This window comes from Pleurodeles waltl, chromosome 7, assembly GCF_031143425.1.
Source record: "Pleurodeles waltl isolate 20211129_DDA chromosome 7, aPleWal1.hap1.20221129, whole genome shotgun sequence".
NCBI lineage: Eukaryota > Metazoa > Chordata > Amphibia > Caudata > Salamandridae > Pleurodeles > Pleurodeles waltl.
In genome coordinates, this window is record NC_090446.1 from 587,183,247 (window position 1) to 587,200,941 (window position 17,695).

Below are 17,695 nucleotides of genomic sequence, written 5' to 3' on the forward strand. Positions count from 1 at the left end.
ACCTCTGCAATCTTCATTGCGACGTGGGACATCCATCCTCCAAAGGTGACGTTCCTAGTCCTCTTCTTTCTTGCAGAACTCCAAGCTTCTTCCAACAGGCAGGAGCTTCCTTGCACCCTCAGCTGGCATTTCCTGGGCATCTGCCCACTCTCGACACTGTCGCGACTATTGGACTTGGCCCCCTTGTCTTACAGGTACTCAGGTCTGGAAATCCACTGTTGTTGCATTGCTGGTGTTTGTTCTTCCTGCAGAATCCCCCTATCACGACTTCTGTGCTCTCTGGGGGTAGTAGGTTCACTTTACACCTACCTTTCAGGGTTTTGGGGTGGGCTATTTTTCTAACCCTCACTGTTTTCTTGCAGTCCCAGCGACCCTCTACAAGCTCACATAGGTTTGGGGTCCATTCGTGGTTCGCATTCCACTTTTGGAGTATATGGTTTTTGTTGCCCCTATACCTATGTGCTCCTCTTGCAATGTACTGTAACTTTACATTGCTTGCATTACCTTTCTTGCTATTACCTGCATAATTTTGGTTTGTGTACATATATCTTGTGTATATAACTTATCCTCATACTGAGGGTACTCACTGAGATACTTTTGGCATATAGTCATAAAAATAAAGTACCTTTATTTTTAGTAGCTTCTGTGTATTGTGTTTTCTTAGGATATTGTGCATATGACACCAGTGGTATAGTAGGAGCTTTACATGTTTCCTAGTTCAGCCTAATCTGCTTTGCCATAGCTACCTTCTATCAGCCTAAGCTGCTAGAAACACCTCTTCTACACTAACAAGGGAATACTGGACCTGGCACAAGGTGTAAGTACCTCTGGTACCCACTACAAGCCAGGCCAGCCTCCTACATTGGTTGTGCAGCGGTAGGATAAGTACTTGTAACTACGTACCACTTTGTCATTGTGTACTTTTCATAAGAGAATAATATACAAAACAAGTTCAGTGTATGTACACCTAACCAAAATGTTTTGCTTTTCTTCTCTCAAACTTTTAACAAAGTTCTGAAAAGTTTTCTAAAACTTCTAAAAGTTTCTAAAAGTTAGAAAAAGTTTTTTTTCTCTGTTCTTTAAAAAGTTCTGAAACTTTTTATTTCTTCTCACTGTCTCTAAACCTTCTTCTATCATGTCTGATGTAGAGTCTGCTCTTAAAATGGTCAATACTACTTATGACAATTTGAATTACAGGAGCCTAAGGAGTCTCTGCTTAGATAGAGGTTTAGTGATAGGAAAGAACCCCACAAAATAGTTTCTATATAACATGCTTATTGTGAATGATGAGTCCCTAGGAGGCACTTCAAATGAGAAGTTAATAGATGGCTCCCATTCTGACTCAAGGGATCTCCTTGAGGGAGGTGGAGAGGGTTCTGTTCCAAATCTGCCCCCTAGCAGGCCACCTAGTAATGCTGGTAGTAATGGAAGCTCCCATCATAGTAGGGGTGTCTTTATTCCTGGAGGCCAGGTTATTAGAGTCCAGTCATTTAGGGACAGATCTCCCTCTGTTGTTTCCAATTTATCTTCTGTGTCCAAGCATTCCCAACCGATCCACCCTGAAGACAGTATGTTAGAAAGGGAACTTAAAAAGTTGAGAGTTGAAGAGACCAGACTGAAGCTTAAACAGCAACAGCTGGCCTTAGATAGGGAATCCTTAGACCTGGAGAAGGAGAGACGGAGATTGGGGTTAGGACCCCACGGTGGCAGCAATAGCAGTATTCCTGATAGTAATCCTGCTAGAGAGCATGATTCCAGGAATCTGCACAAGATAGTCCCCCCTTACAAGGAGGGGGATGACATCAACAAGTGGTTTGCTGCACTTGAGAGGACCTGTATGGTACAGGGGGTCCCTCAAAGGCAGTGGGCTGCTATATTGTGGCTATCTTTCACTGGAAAGGGTAGGGATAGGCTCCTTACCATTAGAGAAAGTGATGATAACAATTTTGCAGTTTTGAAGGATGCACTCTTGGATGGATTTGGCTTAACCACTGAACAATACAGGATTAAGTTCAGAGACACCAGAAAAGAGTCCTCACAAGACTGGACAGACTTTGTTGACTGTCAGTGAAGGCCTTGGAGGGGTGGTTACATGGCAGTAAAGTTTCTTACTATGAAAGCCTGTATAATCTTATTCTGAGAGAGCATATTCTGAATAACTGTGTGTCTGGCTTGTTACACCAATATCTAGTGGACTCAGATCTGACCTCTCCCCAAGAATTGGGAAAGAAGGCAGACAAATGGGTTAGAACAAGAGTGAACAGAAAAGTTCATACAGGGGGTGACAAGGATTTCAAGAAGAAAGATGGTGAGAAATCTCAGGATAAGCATGGGGATAAGGGTAAAACCAAAGACCCTTCTTCAAATCCTAAACACTCTTCAGGGGGTGGGGATAAATCAAATTCTTCCTCTTCTTTACAACATACACACATTAAAAAGCCTTGGTGCTATGTGTGTAAAAATAAAGGTCATTGGCAAAGGGATAAGTCCTGTCCAGGTAAACCCCCTGAGCCAACCACCACTAATACATCAAACTCTAGTGCCCCTAGCAGTAGTGGTAATAGTGGTGGGACTGCTGGCAACAGTCAAAGTAAGGTGTAGTTGGGTTCACTTATGGGTCCATCATAGAAACTGGGGTAGTCAGTCCCAAGACAGTTTCTGTCACACCTAGTAGCATTGGCCTTGCTACTCTGGCTGCTTGTCCCCTCACAATGGATAAGAACAGGCAGACAGTTTCAATAAATGGTGTTGAGGCCCAGGCCTACAGGGACACAGGTGCCAGTATCACTTTGGTGACTGAAAACCTAGTGGCCCGTGAACAACACAGCATTGGACAACAGTACAAGATCATTGATGTCCATAACTCCACTAAGTTTCTTCCCTTAGCTATAGTGCAGCTTAGTTGTGGTGGAGTTACTGGCCCTAAGCAGGTGGTAGTGTCACCTAGCTTACCTGTAGACTGTCTCTTAGGTAATGACCTAGAGACCTTAGGTTGGGCTGAGGTAGAGTGTTATACCCATGCAGCCATGCTGGGTATCCCTGAGGAATTGCTTCCTCTCATTTCTACTGAAATGAAAAAGCAAAGGAGAGGAACAGGCCTGAAAACTCATGATCCTTCTCCAACAACAGGTAAAAAGGGTATCACAGTATCCCCTAACCACCCTGACATTCAGGATACCATTCCTGTGGTGGGAGAAACCTCTCCTGTGGTGGCACCTGTACCAAGGGAATCATCAGCTGGCACAGCTGTACTCCCTGAGGTGAAAGTACCTCTCTGTGGGATAACTAATATTGGTGAGAAAAAGGGCACCATTTTAGTTAACATGGAGCATCCCTCCAACCCTCCTAGAGAAACTTTAATGCAGAAACCCTGCACTGCCTCACAACACTTAGGACAGCAGCCCTGCCCTAGGGTGGAGCTCATAGGACAGCATCCCTGCCCTGCTCCAACTAAAGAGAAACAGCATCCCTTTTGTCTCTTACAGCCATATGGACAAAGTTTTTGCCCAGCTATAGCTTTACTGAGACAGCATCCCTCTCTGGCATTCTCATCACTAGAAATAGGTCCAGTGGACAATTCCCACTGTTCTAAACTAAAACTTACTGATAGGAACTCTGAAAATATATCTTCACATTGTTGGTTAGCTAAAAAACTTCAAACAGGGTCGTGTACATCCCCACATGGAAGTAACCATATAGTGGATGATAAAGGGAGTAACCAGTCTATTGCAGAGCTACTCTCCACTTATCACCACTTAGACAATAAAGACTCAACTGGCCAAGGTTAGCCTTATTGTCCTTCGTTTGGGGGGGGGGGGGGGGTTGTATGAGAAAGTAGCCTCTTTCTAGCCTTGTTACCCCCACTTTTGGCCTGTTTGTGAGTATATGTCAGGGTGTTTTCATTGTCTCACTGGGATCCTGCTAGCCAGGGCCCAGTGCTCATAGTGAAAACCCTATGTTGTCAGTATGTTTGTTATGTGTCACTGGGACCCTGCTAGCCAGGACCCCAGTGCTCATTCGTTTGTGGCCTATAAGTATGTGTTCCCTGTGTGATGCCTAACTGTCTCACTGAGGCTCTGCTAACCAGAACCTCAGTGGTTATGCTCTCTCTGCTTTCCAAATTTGTCACTAACAGGCTAGTGACTAGATTTACCAATTCACATTGGCATACTGGTACACCCATATAATTCCCTAGTATATGGTACTGAGGTACCCAGGGTATTGGGGTTCCAGGAGATCCCTATGGGCTGCAGCATTTCTTTTGCCACCCATAGGGAGCTCTGACAATTCTTACACAGGCCTGCCACTGCAGCCTGAGTGAACGTTATTTCACAGCCATTTTACACTGCACTTAAGTAACCTATAAGTCACCTGATATAAAAAATAATTCCTGGTGTCTAGTGACCTTTCTGCCCCCTGCCAGGGGAGCATATCGGGAAAATCGCCCCATCGGCCCCCCAGGGTGGCAGAAAGACTATTTCATGTTTATTGGGGTAGGAGCCCTTGTGGGCAGCCCACACCCCTATATATATATATATATATTTAAAAAGTCCCTGATGTCGAGTGGCCTTTCTGCCCCCACTGGGGGGAATGGGAAGTGTGGAAATCGGTGGCAATTGCCCCATCTGTCGCCCAAGGGGGACAGTTAGATTGTTCCATGTATGTTGGGGAGCCATGGCCATGCCCTGGTGGGGAGCCCACACCTTATATTTTTTTATGGGGAAAACAAATCCCTGGTATCTAGTGGGGTTTCTGTCCCCCCGCCCCCCTCCCCCCCTTAGAGGGGCAGATCGGGGACAAGTGCTCCATCTGCCCCCTGGAGGTGCCGAAAGACTGTTCCATGTATTTTGGGGTGTGGCATGGCCATGCACTCATAGGCAACCACATTCCTATATTTTTATATGGGGAAAAATCCCTGGGGTCTAGTGGGCTTCCCCCCCCCCCCCCCCCCCAGCCTGTGACTCAGGGAGGAAGATCAAGGCAATCGCCCCATCTGCCCCCGAGGAGGGAACAGAAATACTGAACAATGTATTTTGGGGTGGGGGCATGGATATGCCCTGATGAACTATCTCCACCCCTATATTTTCATTTAGGTGGGCTTTCTGACCCTCCCCCCACCCAGGGCAGATCAGGGGCAATTGCCCCCCTCAGACTGCTAAAAACAAATATGCTGAGGGGAGTACAAACCCTTGCCTAATGGGCTGCTCCCAGCATTCCTGGAGTCTAGTCGGTGGGTCTCTGCTATGCGATCCCCAAACAAACATACACCGGGCAGAGGTACCATTGTAAAAGGGAAATTCTACCATTTTCAGTGGTTCCCCTCTCATAAAATCAGTGCTCAGGGGGCTGAGTTATTCTCCTGAGCACTGATTCAGGGAAAGTGAAACAAGGTTACTTTCACTTTTGTATGTAATGACGTCAATGCGCTCTGCACGCTGACTGTCTTTAAATAAAAAAAACCTTCTCAGGAAGCTCTTCCCGAGCAGCCTGAGGCTCACTAGAAAAAAATGAAACCCTCTGGTGCCAGAGGGCCTTTTCTAACCTTCCCCAGTGTCGGGGTGGGGCCGACAGCTGCACTGGGAAGGATGTGTAGGTGTCAGCCATTGTCCAACATGCGCACTGAAGAGATTAAAGGTAGATCAAAAGTGGCTCAGCCAAACCTTGTGTGTCCAATTGAAGACTTCGGTAAACACAAAAGAGATTCACTCAGTGGTCTGCTCTTCAAATTAACTCTGAATAGCATGAGTCAGTCTGTACTGTGCTGCTAGAAGTACCCAGCTTCAGGGCCAGCACATGGCAGAGGGGGAGTTATATACCAGGCTCAGTGAATTTCAGGGCCTTGCTCTTCTACATCAGTTTACAAAAATGTTTCATTACACTCAAGCAAGCGCTGTTCAATAGTAACAAGACAATTTACATGGCAAGCCCAATAGATGGCACCGGACAACATTTTTTCTCTTTCTCTAGAAGACTATATATTTGAGCACTTATGAAGAGGTGCTTATAACACTTCACAAAAATGGAAAACGCATCTACGGGGAGCCACATACAATTTAGAATCCAGGCCTCACAGGAACTTCTGACAGTAATGCTCAGCTTGGTAAGCACCAGCTTCTTAATAATACTAAGACCCATTCAATGTTATCATGTTGAAAATTCACAGGCTCACTTTAAATTCTATCATGATAATGCTATAAACTGAGTGGGTTTATTTACCCATGCTTTTGCTAGATGATATGCAGCCTCATTTAGGGCCACATGTAGGTAGGTTCAGATTTGCGACTCGCATGGTGTCCCTGACACCATCTGCGATTCGCAAGGGGGTCGCAAATACCCACCTCATGAATCATCATGAGGTTGGTCGCAATTTGCAACCCCCTTGCGAATGGCAGCCCTCACAGGGATGGTGCCCTGCTGCGGACAGCAGACCACCATGTCTGTGACTGCTTTTCAATAAAGCAGTTTTTTTTTTTGTAATGCAGCCCGTTTTCCTTAAAGGAAAACGAGATGCATTACAAAAACGAAAAATGAAACGTTTTCGTTTCATTTTTTCAGAGCAGACAGTGGTCCGTATGACCACTGCCTGCTCTGCAAAAATGTTTACAGTGACATTCACAATGGGGGCTTCCCTTTTTGCGAATGTGTTAGCACCCATTTGAAATGAGTGCAAACTGCGATTGGTTTGCGACCGCATTCGCGGTCACAAAACAATCCTACATTGCACTGCGAGTCACAATTAGGAAGGGAACACCCCTTCCTAATTGCGAGTCGCAAACCTGTTTTGTGATTCGGTAACCAGGTTACCGAATCGCAAAACTGGGTTTGTGCATCGCGATGTGCTTTTTGCAAGTTGCAAAAAGCGAAATTCACTGTTTGCAACGTGCAAAAAGCTACCTACATGTGGCCTCTAGTCTCTTATGCTGTATAATATCCCAACCGTGACTACTTTCCTAATCAAGTTGCGGGGGAAGGAGGAACCAAATAATTCAGGGCTGGAAAGAGACATATGCTAAACGTTTGACTACGAGGTCCACTTGCCTTCTTACCCTCATGGAACTCTAAATGGGACGCTACTAAAGAAAGGAGAAATTATGGACCAAATGGGTCAGTTTGTATGGCATTTATGAGTATTGTGAATGGAAGTTTCACAATTAAATGCGTACTGGTGAGGCACTGGTGTGATCGCTGAAACATGTTGACCCAGGTATACAGAGGATACTAAGGTGGTCATTCTGACCCTGGCGGTCTTTGACCGCCAGGGCGGAGGACCGCGGGAGCACCGCCGACAGGCCGGCGGTGCTCCAATGGGGATTCCGACCGCGGCGGTAAAGCCGCGGTCGGACCGGCACCACTGGCGGGGTCCCGCCAGTGTACCGCGGCCCCATTGAATCCTCCGCGGCGGCGCAGCTTGCTGCACCGCCGCGGGGATTCCGACCCCCCCTACCGCCATCCAGATCCCGGCGGTCGGACCGCCGAGATCCGGATGGCGGTAGGGGGGGGTCGCGGGGCCCCTGGGGGCCCCTGCAGTGCCCATGCCACTGGCATGGGCATTGCAGGGGCCCCCGTAAGAGGGCCCCTACAAGTATTTCACTGTCTGCTGCGCAGACAGTGAAATACGCGACGGGTGCAACTGCACCCGTCGCACAGCTTCCACTCCGCCGGCTCGATTCCGAGCCGGCTTCCTCGTGGAAGCCTCTTTCCCGCTGGGCTGGCTGGCAGTCTGAAGGCGACCGCCCGCCAGCCCAGCGGGAAAGTCAGAATTACCGCCGCGGTCTTTCGACCGCGGAACGGTAACCTGACGGCGGGACTTTGGCGGGCGGCCTCCGCCGCCCGCCAAGGTCAGAATGAGGGCCTAATTCCCTTAGTGCATCCCCATCTGTTTTTAACTCCATCAAGGGTGTCCTTTGAGAATAAAATTAATCCTCAGGATACCCTGGACTATTTTAAATCTAGGATCTCACCCAATAATCAAAGAGCTTCCTTTGCTACGAAGGTTGAGCCCATCCAGATACACAAATGGGCAGATTTAAGAAAAGTGGTGCTGCACCCAGTGCAGCCTCACTTTCGAAGCTCTCTTTAGCGCCCCCCTAACTCCACCTTGTGTGCACCGTATTTTAAGCATGGCGCTTGGTAGGGGGCAATAGCATTATTTTTTTATGCGATTGATGTACTCTGCAGGAGTAGCGCAAAACCTTTGGCGCTACTCCTGCAGAGTACATAGGGGCCCATTATAAATAATGGGAGCCCCCTCTAAAGCCTGCTCTGAGCAGGCATTAAAAGTGCTGAAAGAAATGGCACAAAGAAATCTCTTAGATTTCCTTGAGACATTTCTTCAGCCCCCCCTTGCATATATTATACCAGGCGCAGGCATAAAGTGGCTCAAGGCTTTACAAATTGGCGCAATGCATGCATTGCAACACTTTGTAAATATGGCGCAGCGAAAATGCCACTTTAGCGCCACCATAGCGTCAAAAAAATGAAGCTATGGTGGCGCTAATGTGACGCTAGAGGGCTCCTAAATCTGCACCTAGGTACCTGGATGAGGACTCTATAAAGAAGCATGCCTCTTGGAATTCCAGTGGGTGATAGACATTATAATACCATAGGATGATGTCCTTTGGTTAGTATGAAGATACAGGCTAAGCATGGTAGTGGTTCCCTCATGTTGTTTTTGTATGGTTAATTGTTTGTGAAGGTGAGCGAACCCTGTATCACTTCTCACTTCCTTCTTCTTGGAACATAGTATTTCCCTAATCAAAACAGTGCAGTAAATGCAGCCTCAAAAAGTTTACTACGTCTGTCACAAACATTCTGTGACCAGATGGAACCCCAAACGATGAACATGTGAATGCTCTTGTTGCAACTGAAAAGATGTTTAAATGAAACGTTGAGCCACCACATATATAAATAATACCTACTCTGCAAAGCACTAATAATGGGCATTATTTTTACAGGATGCCGCTTATTAGTGCTTTGCAAGAATATAATGTCCTTCAAATTATTGTGAACTACAAAAAGAATGTGGGCTGAATGCTTGAATTATCCTTCCGCATTTACTTAGGGACAGCATTCTAGTTCTTTTTTTTTAGCTCAGTGTCCCACGACAGGAACCAACCTTATCACCCACTGTTGGCTATTCCACAAAGCTACTGCCCAACATAAACTTAACAGGTTTGTGACATTACACCTTAGCCAGATGTGCTGACTGTTGCCAGGAAGAGTCTATTGGGCGTGTAAGACCTCCATTACTAGAAGAAGAGGTTAAATATTCCTGTCCTTTACAAATCCTTCTTTACTTCTTAGTGAGCTTACCTAATGTGATCTTGCTGTTGCTATGCAATCTGAACAATATGCATTATTTTTACCAAATGCAATCGCACGCAATGTGATGACTTCAGAACGAGAAAAGACTGAGCTGGCTAACAACCTTATTATCCATGCTCTGTTATCAGCTAGATGTAAAAAAATAAGCTACATTGATAGTGATAAAAAATTAATAATTTGTGATACAATTGGAAATGTGTAGTCACCTAAAGTTTGTCTAAGCATTTTATCAAATATTGCAATTTAAAAAATATTATCCCTAACTTCATATCAGATTAGTCATTATTGTGTTTTTATTTTGAAGCATCTAAAATTGTGTTGAGTTGGAGGGCAATGTGTTCTCCCATACAGTATGCATTGCAGAGTACCTTATCTTAATTGCAATAGGCAGACCAGGAGGGTTCTACTAAACATCATTCAAGTGCTGATTAATATTTTTAATGGCATTATAGTTATATAGGTTCATGGACATGCTGCACCAATTCTAAAAATCAGGAAGAAAGTGCCAACAGCACAGTTAAACATCTACTGAAATTTCATATAAAGTAGCATAATGCATGATACACAATATGTAATGTATACAATTAATTTGGAAAAGCTGTGATGTCAGAAATTATGAAGTTACAAAAACATATTTTTAACATGTTTATTTATTAAGGGTTAATAAAGGGATAAGGGAAATTCAAGCATATCAGCTTGCGAAGATGTACATCTCGCATACAATCTATAGAATGAACAAGTGCATAAACGTGTGAGGAAATCGTGGATCATTAGGGGCCGAACTGACTCCTTGCAGATGGGATCCGATTGTTGAGGACAGATGGGGAGGATGTATGGAAGAATTAGGCATGGGGGGGCCGTCCCCAGCAAAGTTTGGCATGCATGCTATCTGAAGGGTGCAGGGTGTGCCGCAAGGGGGGTGGTCGCACATTGTATACGGAGAATGTCAGGAGGCCGTGGATGTAGAGTCTGAGAAGGAATCCAAGAATGGTAGATCAATTTGGAGAGTAACGCTTCCCACACTGGAGCCACTGGGCGGTGGAGTACCCCTCTGGTGTCTCCACCATACAATGCAATTTTCTTCGCTTTTGTCCAATGGGTGAGCTGAAACCAACATTAATCATGACTCGGGGATGGGTAACAACTAGTGTGCTGTAATGTTTTTCTTAGCAAATACATTGGCCACGTCTAAGAAGAGAGCTACAATTGTATACTTGTATGGCCTTGTATATATTCTTAGTGCTCCTGCCTCTCAGGAAGAGATATTGGGGATTCTCGTAATGAATTCCAGCTGAAACAGTACAGTAGTCCAATATGGCTTTAGCTGAGGGAAATCCCATAGAATGTGCTTCAGGTCAGCTCCTGAGGTTTTGCAACTGTTGCATATATCCTATGCACCTTGAAAAATATGGACTATCGTTTGAGAGACAGGTAGGGCCTATGGAGAATCTAAAATTGAATCAGCTTTAACCAGGAGTTATGGGACACCCTTTGTGGGTCAGCTACAGCCTGCTCACATTCCCTGTTGTGGAGTGGTCTGCCAAATTCAGCTTTTCATGTCTCCCATAGGGGCTACAGAGACACCTGTGCATGTGCGAAGAGAGTTTTAGTGTGCCATGTAATAGGTCTGTTTCTAAAGCCCAAAGGGGCATATTTATACTCTGTTTGCACCGAATTTGCGTCATTATTTTTTCTATGCAAATTTGGTGCAAGCTTAACTTCATATTTATACTTTGACGCTAGACATGTGAAAATATTGGAGTTTGCACCTTTTTTTGATGTGTGAATCTACCTTGCATGAAAGAGATGCAAGGTAGGCGTTCCCATCCAAAAAATGGTGCTATCCCCATAGCATCATAATTATCCCCCTCATGCTAAAATGATGCACGGGTGGGAGGCGAGGCTAAATAATGGTGCTAAGCTTGCTTAGCACCATTATTTAATGCCTGAGTCAGACCAGGCGTTAGGGGACCTCTGGACCCATTTCCATGTTTAAACAGCATAGAATGCGTCCACAAGTGCCCTCCCCAAGCCCCAGGAACACCCCCACTAGAGGGCACCAGAGGATGGGGGACCCCATCCCAGGTAAGTCCAGGTAAGTATTTTTATTTTTTTAATTTTGCCATCGGGCCCCTAACTTGCGGTCCGCTGCATGGCACAGGGTGCAATGGCCATGCCCAGGGGACACTTGTCCCCTGTGCTGACCATTGGGGTGATGGTCATGACTCCTGTCTTTCCTAAGACAGGAGTCATGTTTTTGGTGGTTGTACGCCAGGAAATGGCGCTAGCCTGGTTACAGTCATTTTTTTTGCCTCTAACCAGGCTAGCGTCATTTTTTGAGGCACAATCTCCTCCTTCCCTACTGACCCCCCCACCCGGCTAGCGTCGTTTTTCAGGATGCTAGCCCGACCTTACCGCAGGCTTGCACCATTCTATAAATATGAAGCCCAGCATGCGTTTGAGAATGACGCAAGCCGGCGGTAAAGTTTTTGTGCAAAACTGCGCTAGCGCAGTTTTGCACCAAAAACTATAAATCTGGGCCAAAGTGTGTTAGGTTTGGATGAGCTGGTGCATGACCAGCTTCAAACCCGTGCTGCCCAGGTATCATTGATCATCCCTTCAAGGAAGCATAGAGGAGAAACTGTCCCTCCGGGATCACATACTATTCAATCAGCACTTCAAGTGATAGTAAATGTCCGTTCCCACAGAGATCGCTTATGGTAGAGAGGCCAGCCTCCTCTCATATCTGCAGCTGACCATTGGAAAGGTGAACCCTCCGGATTGGGAAGCCCAGCAATGGAATCACTGGGGCATGCAGGGATAGCTGTTGTGTAAGATAGAGTGTCTCAACAGACAACACCCTTCGGAGGTGGGGGTAAGTCCCTAGGGAGGCAAGCCCTAGTATTCATAAGGCAAAGGAGTGTTCCATCAACCAAGGGAGAACTGAAGGTCCTGCATCGTCCACAGTAGACCAGGAATTGCAATTGGATCGCCAGACAGTAATCCTGAAAGTTGGCTTCCCTTAGGCCGCCCTCTGTCAACTCCGCTGGGAGCTGAAATTTTGTCAAAGGCCACCCATCTGCACAAGTTATGCCTGTAAAGGTCCCCAAAGAGAACATGAAGTTCCAAAAAGAATGATCTAAAGAGCAAAAGCGGGGTGGTGAAGTAATGCAGAAGACGGGGATGATCACCATGTTGGGAATTGCCACTCAACCCGCCATCAACAGAGGGAGTGAAAAGAAGAAGGGGGTCTGGGAGCAGACGGAAGCAACCACTGCTAACAGATGGCCCTCAGATAGGTCCGTAGTCGCATGAAAGAGACAAACCCCCAAGTAGCTGATTATCGTGGGCTCCCACCGAAGACGTCCCAAGACCCCCCCAACTCCTCGCTTTGGAGACTGATACAAAAGAGAACAAGCAAGACTTCTGTCAACTGACAATCCGGACACCTGACCGAAATTCAAAGTGAGGTAACTGAGGTTAGATCAGTTGTGACATCCCTAAGATACAGTAGAACGTCATCAGCAAGATAGAGTGGTTGCCATCGGAAAAGGGATGCCCCAATCTGCTCCATCCCTCTGTGCCTTTGAGGCCAAAGGCTCCACTGCCATGGCGAACAGGAGAGGTGAAAGCAGGTAGCCCTGCCGTGTGCCACGGCCAGTCTCAATTGATGTCCTGACCGTGGGAGAAGTATATAGTAATCAGATCAGTTTAGTTATATAGGGACCAAAGTCAACCTCTGCCAGGACTACAAAGAGATTGTGCCAGCGAAGGAAGTTGAACGCCTTGTGATACCCAACTCCAGGACCGTCACCCTTGGCCATCTACCTTGCACTGCCTCCATGATCAAAAACAGCTGTTGGACACATGGGCCCATATTTACACTTTTTGACGCACAACTGCGCCAACGCAGTTGTGCTTCAAAAATTTTAACGCCGGCTAACGCCATTCCAAAGCGCCATGCGGGCGCCTTATTTATTGAATGACGTTAGCCGGCGCAGCTGACTGGTGTGCATAAAAAAAAATGACTCACACCAGGCAGCGCCGGCGTAGGGGAAAATGGAGCTTGGGCGTCAAAAAATGGGGCAAGTCAGGTCTGAGGCAAAATTTTGGCCTCAACCCGATTTGCGCCATTTTTTTTGACGCCCAACCCCCATTGAAATGACTCCTGTCTTAGCAAAGACAGGAGTCATGCCCCCTTGCCCAATGGCCATGCCCAGGGGACTTATGTCCCCTGGGCATGGTCATTGGGCTTAGTGGCATGTAGGGGGGCACAAATCAGGCCCCCCTATGCCACAAAAAAATTACGAAAAAAATACTTACCTGAACTTACCTTTCCTTCCCTGGGATGGGTCCCTCCATCCTTGGGTGTCCTCCTGGGGTGGGCAAGGGTGGCAGGGGGTGTCCCTGGGGGCATGGGAGGGCACCTCTGGGCTCCTTCTGAGCCCACAGGTCCCTTAACGCCTGCCCTGACCCAGGCGTTAAAAAACGGCGCCCATCAGGCTGGGCGCCGTTTTTTAAGGCCTGCCCCCTCCTGTGCGTCAAAATGACGTCACAGTATAAATAAGGCGCACAGGCCTTAAAGTCATTTTTTGGAAGGGAACGCCTACCTTGCATATAATTAACGCAAGGCTGGTTCCCCCTTCTAAAAAATTACGCACATGGTGGAACTTTGACGCCCGCGGGGTCGGACGTCAAAGTATAAATATGGGGCAGTGTTAGCGGCGATTGTGCGTCACAAATTTTGCCGCACATTCAGCGCAAAGAGAGGATAAATATGCCCCATGATGAGGTATTCTTTCCTGGGACAAATCTGTTCTGATCTCTATAGATTAGGAGGGAAAAGACCTGTTGAACTCTGTGGGCCAAGACCATACTCGGGATTTTGTATTCTATATTCAGTACCAGGGTATGAAGCTACAAAAACACCTTCATTTGTTGATATGTAATTGTATCAGGTGCAACTGAAAACTGACACAATTCAACTTTCAACTTTTTCACTGTAAAAACAATGTTTAAGAAAGAACAGTGTTAAAAGACTGGCTTTAACCTACTGTACATCACTTAAAATACACCAATGTACTTTGGCTCATTTACTTTCTAAAAATCCCTCTCTCATCTAACAGTGCAGAATTAAGTTGTACATTGTCTCATTTCCAGTGAGGTCATACTTTTTTAAACCATTTGTTCACTTTACAAACGAAGAAATATATACCTTTAATGTGTGCAATAAAAAAATCTTTAAAATGACTTTCTCCGTTCTCCGTCTCCTCTGCAGTGCACAGATGTTATAAGTTGCATGTAACAAAACGCTCAGATTTTGCTCAGGCACACAAACACAGATCAGCATCAATCCAAAATAGCAGTAGTTTGTTAGGAAAAGTTGTTGGTTTAAGGTTTAAATATTCCTTAAAGTCAATTTTTTGCACAGAGATGTGACATGTACCATTATGCCTCGTTTTTCTGAATCTGATCTCATACCGTGAGGGGGAGCTGCACCACCTCCTGCACCCTAGTTCCAGCACACTGCGTCCACCTTATTACAGATTACATGGGATATAATGTAATTGTAATTAGAGGGATGGGCTATATAATTAGGCTATTCGCCAAATTTTAAATCAGGCCATTAATGTTGTATACAGCCTTATATACACAACTGTTGGCTGGATATATACTTTGATCAAAATGATATGCTTTCAAAAAGGAAAACATTTCTTTAATGGTATCAGATGAATTAGGTAAAACCTAGAAGAAATTTCAAAAGGGGAAACTGTCCCCTGGATGGTACTAATGGGCCGATTTAGGCTTATGTGGAGAGGGGGTACAGTCCGTCAGGGTGCTAAAATACATTACCTCCGTCACCCTGACAGACTACTTCCCACCAAATTTAGAGATGGCCACTGGCCGAGTGATCAACTCTGCAAATTGAAAGTTACTGCTGTCACACTGGTTCCATTCAAGGTAGAAAAAGTATGGTGGGCGGCTGTCAACGATTTTAAAGATCATCCACCAAAATGTTATTTTTTGTTTCTCAAAGCAAACTCCCAAAGTGGGATTTCTTTGAAAACAAAAGACTAATGACCCAAATACCCAGGGATTTTCCTCTGCCCCGATGGCTGAGTCCCCAGGTTTGGAGAACACATAACTATAGGGAGCGCAGAGGCAGAAAACAATCTGTACATAGTTTGGGAATACCAAAAAGTAGTAAACTTACAAAACGTGTAAGTTCACCTTTGTGAATCATGCCCACCGAGGGTTAATGTCCAAATAGAGTGCATTTGGAGAAGGGATGATATGTATCAGTGCACGGGCTTTCAAAATTGAACCAGCTTTTCAATCAGCTGGTGCTAGGAAGGAACAATTTCCAGGCAAAAACTAGACACACAGATCTCACCTTCGGACAGTATGCTACAGAGTTAAGGAATGGATAGAGTGAGCTCCTTTGGAAGATTGTTTATGATAATATCCAACAACTGAGTCTGCTAAAGACAACAATTTATCACTAAGTATTTCCTCAAGAAGAGGGTCAGAGGGATATATGTTTGGGCCTTTCTAACCTAGAGCCTCCAAATCTGAATGTCAGCTCTGCTTCCTACAAATATTAGAGTTAAGCACCATTTCAGCCCCCAAAACAAATTGAAAAACAGCAAACTAAAACATTTATATGTTCGCTCTTGATTTTATATTAGTGACACACTAGAATTCAAGCAATGTTAAAGCGCTGTATCAAGAGCTCCGAAGAATGTTTTCATCCAACTAACCTGTGATAGAAGCAGCCAGAAAGGTAAAACATTCCCGCACAGATATGAGAACTGAACAACAAAATGATGATGCTCTTCATGATAAGGTAATTCACAACATCTTTCTGAAGATCTCGTTCATAGTTCTTCATAAATATCAGCAGCTAAATATAAAAAAACATTCTGTGATATTTTTATTTTGCTGTATTTATTCACATAAAACACGTCAGAGAAAAACAAACTTCTTTGCAAATGAAAGCAACTGACAATATTTTGGTCTTAAGAAGTTACAGCCTGTGGTCCACACAGTCATTTACAAGTTTTCAGTGCGGAAAATGGTCAAATGAAAGTTTATTTGACTGAATTTTCAATTACCACAGGTCGTCTGGGTGTTATCTAAAGGGCGTGATCAGTTCTCATCAACTTCATATCCAATGAATCTTCTGATGTCACATTTTTGGGGATTCGCAGGTAGAACAGAGACTTTTCTGTATATTCCAGGGCACCGGATTGCCTTGGCATTATCACTCTGATATGCTACCTCTATGATATATTTAGGTAAAACACTGAAAACCAATTTATTTGCAAATTTGTGCCTGTGCCTGGTTTACACTAGTTTATGCTAAATGATTGCACCAAAGAGCAATGCATTTTGAAGAAGACATTCTACAAATGCCAGAACGCTAAACATAATCACACTCCATTAGCTCTGGCACGCATGACAACCCTGTGGCTTATGGAGCATAGTTTTGATATTTTACCTATTTCGCATGTCCGGATCCATGGCAAATGAAAAAAAAAGGTAAAAATAGTAAATAAAGTTACCCTGAATGTGACGATGATGTACATCGTCCTAGGTTCTTCTAAGAAAAGTTTTCCATTTATGTTGCTCTCATTCATGGTTCATTTCTGAATTTTGTTGCCTGGCTACAGACAGCTATTGCTGCCTGATGGCAGAGCTAACGTGTTCCACACTGTCAGAGCTACACCACGCTGCAGATGTTCACTTTGTGCCGTGAAAGCCATAACGTTGCAGGTAAAGTAGCTACAGACATGTTCTGTTTGTCAATTTCAAGTGCATGTATTAATGGCCCCACCCTGTGCCTACTCTGTGTTTTACATTGTAGGAAAGTCCCCTCTTTCCCGCATGATTACCCCCACTTTTTGCCTGATGTCAGTGTGCTTGGAGTATTTTCACTGGGATCCTGCTAATCTGGATCTGGGATCCTGCCCAGTGATTGTGCTCTCTCTCCTCTAAATTTGGATGTCATGTACTTTTTACACCCCACAATTGGCATACTGATGTACCTCTGTAAGTCCCTGGTAGATGGTACTTTGGTACCCAGGGCATTGGTACATCAGGGGTCTCCCATGGGCTGCAGCCCATGTACTATCCCACTCAAGGGAGCCCCTGCAAACTGTGTCTGCAGGACTGTCCTTTGCAGCCTGCGTGAAATGAGGCATGCACCCTTTCACTGCTGGTCACACTACACCAAGTCACTATAGAAGGCCCTTTCAGCCCAAATAGCAGGGTGCAGGTCCCTCTGTGTGTGCTGGCACCCCTGCATGAGCACAGGTGCCCCTATGAACTGCAGTTCCAATTCCCTGGACTTCCTAAGTGCAGGAAAGCC